Below are 6,000 nucleotides of genomic sequence, written 5' to 3'. Positions count from 1 at the left end.
AACTATAATATATGAAACAGGGAAAATAGAATAACAACAGAGGATTGTGCACATAATTGTAAAGCATTTCTATTATTTGTATAATTAAACACTATTTGTATAATCAAACGAATCAGTGTTTTTCTAAAACACTGATCCGTTAGGTCAGAATTTTTCTAGCTCAACTATCTCTACTCTAAAATATAAATCAAACTTCAAAAATGACTTCATATAACTTAAAACGCATATCGTTACAATAATAACTGTAGGACTGTTTCTAATAATCAAATTCTGTTAGATTGATGGTCTTTAACTTTGTATGCACATCCAAGAATTACGTAAAAAAGGAAAAAATAATTTGCATCATTATGTTGACCTTTTCCTTTTTAAATATGTTATAGTTTTTATTATTATAAAATGTAATAAGAAAATAAAGACATATGATAATCATCAGCATTATATCCACTTACAGAAACATAACAATCATCAAGCTGATGCAACGATTTTAAACATTTTAGAGTTATTTTTGTTTTTTACATCTATATTTTGAGAAATCTGTAAAAGCCAATAAGACGACGCAAGCCCTGGTTTTAAAAAAACTGATTACCAGCTTAATCTAAAATTTTCCTTCCATTTTTTAACATCGAAAAGTTGCAACAAAGTTTGTTTATATTTATTTCTGCTACTTTCTAACTTCCACTATTAAATCTCAATAGTACTATAAACAATGCAAATTGGGCTAAACCATGATCAGACACTGAAATGATTAACAATAATAATTTTTTTGGAATTCGTTTAACTAATCAACCAATTAAATTACTTACATGTAAATGTCTTGAAAACAGAAGGTCCCCGTCTGAACTATTTCCGGTCCAGTTACTTATAGAATGGTTATTACTTGCAACTTGAACTGGTGTAAAACATGTGAGTAGACCATCGCTTTGTGTGCGAGTCATTTTTAGCATTCATTTTTTTTTGTTTTTAATCTTACGCATCAGATTTTACGAAACAAACAGGTTGGCCAAAAATAAATGTAAATTTTATTGATTTTATTGTCATTTTTGATGTAGAAAATCAATTCGAAAAAACATACATCTAGGCTCAAATTAAGTAATGCGAAACTACTGTGCTTGAAGTTACCGCAGGCTGGGATGAACTGCTAGCTTATGACAAGTTAAATATATTTCATCGACGTCATACATTGAATTAAACATGAAATGTGCCTAGAAACAAAAATAAACAAATGGTTTAGCAAATGCTGGTTGTGAAGGACAACACTACAACCATCTCTAAAGATGTTGTGAATGGATTGCAATCATTTTAACACATCAACTGGGCATAAACAAAATATGCCTCATTTTTTCAGAACTGTTACATAATTAAATATTGGCGATTAGACCTTGTTTTTTTTATTCAAAGGCCTTTAAGCTGGAAGTTGAAGTTGTTTTCATGAAATTTATAAAACAAACAAATGTTATAGTAATAATTACAAATAGTCGACTCAACCAAAAACATGATTTTAATTCTAAGTGAGGCTGGTTAAATACTTCACCCTTATAGGTTTAAATATAATAATTTTCCTCAAAGTTATCACAAGTTTTATAAACCTTATAGACTGAATGATGTAGGTTATGCAGGACAAAAGCTCTCTGCCTACTAACCATGTTTAGTGAGTGCAAACACATTGTTATTCAAATAGTATGTGAACCAGTATGTATACTCATTTGATCAATAGTTCAGTATTGAAATCAAATTGAAGATAGAAGCTCTCAGTCTCTCAGCCGATTGCATGTTATTTTAATATATAATTTATTAGTTTGCTGACCTTACCTAGCTATATAAGTAAAGTCAGTTAATATTTTTGCCATATATATAGTTTCAAGCAAAAACCATCAGCTCAGTCTCTAATCACGTGTAATTCAGAAAGAAAAGAGACAAAAGAATTATCTTAAGCTCATTCAAGTCTCATGAGTTGGCTAGAGAAGCTTTAACAGCTCCATGTTTTACAAAAAATGCAAGCATTTGTGGATGTTTGTCAAGACCTTTGGGAATAGCAGCACGGTTTTTTTCAATATAGGATTTTTAATGGTTTTAAATAAATCAATAAAAACATAATTTGTAAAATGAATTGGAATGAAAAACTATGCATTAATCTTAAAGAGTTTAAACTTATAGAATGAACTTGAAGGAGAAAAGATTTATCTACATATAGGCTATATCAATTTTATAGACTTGTGTATTTCACCAAGTAATGTTCTCTTAATTAAACCTTTCTGCTAAACACATACGGCGGTAATGAATATTAGCGGATACATTTTTCTTGTTCATAAAAGTTTAGCCTCAGCTAAGATAGACCAAATTTTTGGCAATTGATATGTCATTATTTAACTGTAAACTCTTTCAATAGTTTTTTTCATAAAAATTCTCCTTTTTAGCAAACATCCAGATGTATAATGAGTCATAAAACATTAGAAATCAGTTTAACAAATGACGTTCTACAAGTTAAATAAATATTTGATTACATAATGGGTAAGTACCAAGTTACTCAGTAGTGTTTAATATTCTGCTGTTATTTTGAGTTATTTTGAGTTTTTCTTTCTGAAACTGATGTAATCGTTTATATATTTTTGAAAAAGCTGAAAAAGTTTCACAATACCGTTGTGTTCAGTTTAGAGATTCTGGTTGATGTACCGTACTGTATACTAAAACAGACCTGAGATTATGATTTTTCCAGCAAATATATTTAGCATTATTATAACTATATTGAGAAAAAAATTAACCATACTAGATTATATGATTGAAGAGGAACGTGTATAAGGCTTAATAACAACCTTCAAATCAACATCATCTCGAAAAGGCTTCATAAACTTGGAAAAGGCTTTTAACTGGATTTGTAAAATATTTGTTTAAAAGTTTTTCATAATTGAATCGTGTTGCAAATAATATTTATAATGCAAATCAAATATAATTTCTATCATCACAGTTGGTGATAAAGTAATCATTGTATTTAAAGAATTTTTACAGGCTATAAAATGAAATAAAAATATGCAATTTTTTGAAAATGATAAGCCTTTTACGTGAAAAGCTAGTAAATATTTTGGCAACATACAATTTAACCCATTAATATCATGTTCTGCAAACTTTTGGAAAACTATTTGCAGAGAAAAATGTCAAAAAAGTGTTTTTTCCATGCTTTTCATACATGTAGTTTCTCTAAAATAGTCAGTAGTAACATACTTTTGAGATTATGAAGCGGCACAAGTGCCTTGTGAATGTATTTTTGAGGCAAATTTATCCTGAGTCCACTAAGGTCTAAATTAAATTGGGAAAATTGATTACTCCTGACCTAAAATTAAAACTGCCCAAAGTGATTTGATTGTAGTTTGTCTATCATATTGGTAATTGTATTATTTAGGGTTTAAACAAGTAAGCTCTCAAGATAATTCAATATTACACAACTAGAAAGTGATTTTAAAAACTATGTAGTACTATCATTGCATTCATTAACTGCCAAACTAACAGTTTATTGCAGCTGCAAATCTATTTTGGTCTGGGTATTGCATAACTTTTGGAATCAACTTTTTTATGGTTTGATTTACATTTTTATCATTGCAGTTGGTGTAATTTGGTTTATTAAAGTATTATTAGACATACTCGTAAAAGTGCAAAGCAAGTAATACACAGTTTAGATATATTATTTATTAGAGAGAAAAAGCTAAGTTTGTAATTTTAGCTTTGAATGAGAATCAAAACTTCCATCACAGCAACAATTTCTATTCATCATTATATTAGCTAAGTATTTTATAAGATTCATAAATACATCTATAAATAAGTAAAAAGATAAATAAATACTAGGTGAATTTATAAGCTGAAAGCTTGGCTGTAAGTAAGCTAACATGCTAACGATCACATTAATTGTTTTTTCGTACTGCTTCTTTTTGGTCCCATTCTAAAGAGCGGAAGGGGAATACATATACATAGGGAGAGGTTTTAATATGACAGCAGAGTAGTCTGGCTTTGCTACTGATGAGAAGTCCTTGGGATGAAAACGAATGAAACCATTCACACTCTTTTTGCAGTTTATGCAGCATTTTTTGCACTCCATATCATGACTGAGTAGACACCATCAAAATATTTTTTGCGGCTAGAAGCTTTACAATTGTGCCAAATCTAAACATCATAATCTAAAAGTTGGACTCCGGGAGCGCTCGTGCCTTGCCTGCAAAATCAGCCTCAGTAAAAAAAAACAGAGTAGTATGGCAAACACAGGTGGTTCCTAATTTGACCAAAATAGTTTGACTGCCGTTTTCCTTATTCATATAGAAACCCTACATCAGGTGATTCAGGACTTTCAGAAAAAAGTTGATGGCTGGCGTTGCACCAGCAATTCCTCTCTCTCTCTATCTTTCTCTATCTCTCTCTCTCTTTCTCTCTCTCTCTCTCTCTCTCTCTCTCTCTCTCTCTCTCTCTCTCTCTCTCTCTCTGTTGAGACGCTGAACACCAAAATAGCCTGAAGGTTCTGAGCCAGGCCAAAATCGTCTATGACAATCCCCCTCACTTGTTGAAAAATTTGGCACCTACTGAGAGTTATGCTCTAACAAAAGGCAAGGAGTGCAGACCGGGACATGAATCAACTAGCGGACGACATAGGGCAATGAATCAAGCTAAATCGGAAGTTGTAACTGGCTCACAATATAACATCCAAGTATAATGGTTTCGGGAATCACTAATACCTGGTTAGTTAATTTACAGAAGTCACAGCTGTAAATAGGTTGGCCAAAGAAGCCAGCACATTGCATCTCAGAGAGGCATTGAAACGAAAGACAGAGTCCTGTGGAAGCAGTCATGGTAGTGGCAATCTTTCCTACAGAAAAACATGACTAATATCGGATGGCTAGATTGGATAGCATACGCTGAGCTACCTAAACTTTTTAGGAGCGACATAGCAAATGAGTATTTCTCCAACTCTTTGAACCCCCTGCACCACAGCGGCACATATTAGCATTGTCTATGGAAACCATTGCAGAGGCAGTACGGGCCAGAGGAGAATTTTTCCCGATTAAGCCTGTAACAAATTTTGAGAACCAGACCCAAGACAGGCCTGTTTAAGTAATGGTAGAAGAGATAAACAACTCAAAAACTAGCACAAAACAAAGTGCAGTATGTGGCGTCAAGCAATTTGCCGTGAATCTAGCCATATCCACTGTAAAACAGCTGGTGGATCAGATCAAACTGTAGCAGAACAAGCCAAAAGCCTCAAAAAGATAAACCTGCGATCTGTTGGGAATGTGGGGGTACTGGCCACCTTTGAAAATAATAACCGTGATTGATTAAAAAGAGATCGGTAAACGAAACAAGGCTGCACAATTAGCACCCACTACCAGCTGCAACAAGGCTTCTGTGGTAACATGAAAGAACATAATGCAAGTTTAATTTTGGCCAGGGCCTCATCCGGATAGACCCACTGAAGTAAACCAGGTCAAATCTGAACACCACATTAAACAATCTCTCCAATTACCCAGAACACCATCTAGCCACTACACATAGATAAACCAGACAGGCCCAACTCTAAATTAAGTGCCATACATTTTTGTTGGGTGCTTCAATGCCCTGTTCAGCAAAATACACTACCAAAAAAATTCATTCAGACCCTTCACTGATCTGGTCAAACGGAGTGGCTTCTGGCACCTCCTTTGAACACAGAAAATCTGCCAAAGCATGCCTGCTTAGATGCCCACAATTCACCAGCTAGATCCTTCCAGGAAAAATCAAGGGTCGAGCATTGCAGGCCCTGTTGGATGCTGAATGCAGAACCAACCTGCTAAAAAGACATAGGCATTACCGACTCATTTTGGTGGTAAAGAACCAGTTGAAAAAAAGTGAAATGCATGGCCTGCTTGCTGATAAGACCAGCTTTCTCTTTTATAGCATAATCCAGCTCCTGTAAGCCTCCACAAAGTGAAAACCAAAAAAGTTGTCATAATTAGCCAAAATAGCAAAGACACCATCCTTGACATACCC

The sequence above is a fragment of the Watersipora subatra genome, chromosome 5 (assembly GCF_963576615.1).
Source record: "Watersipora subatra chromosome 5, tzWatSuba1.1, whole genome shotgun sequence".
Lineage (NCBI taxonomy): Eukaryota > Metazoa > Bryozoa > Gymnolaemata > Cheilostomatida > Watersiporidae > Watersipora > Watersipora subatra.
The sequence above is the reverse complement of the archived record's forward strand: the minus strand, read 5'-3'. Positions refer to the sequence as shown.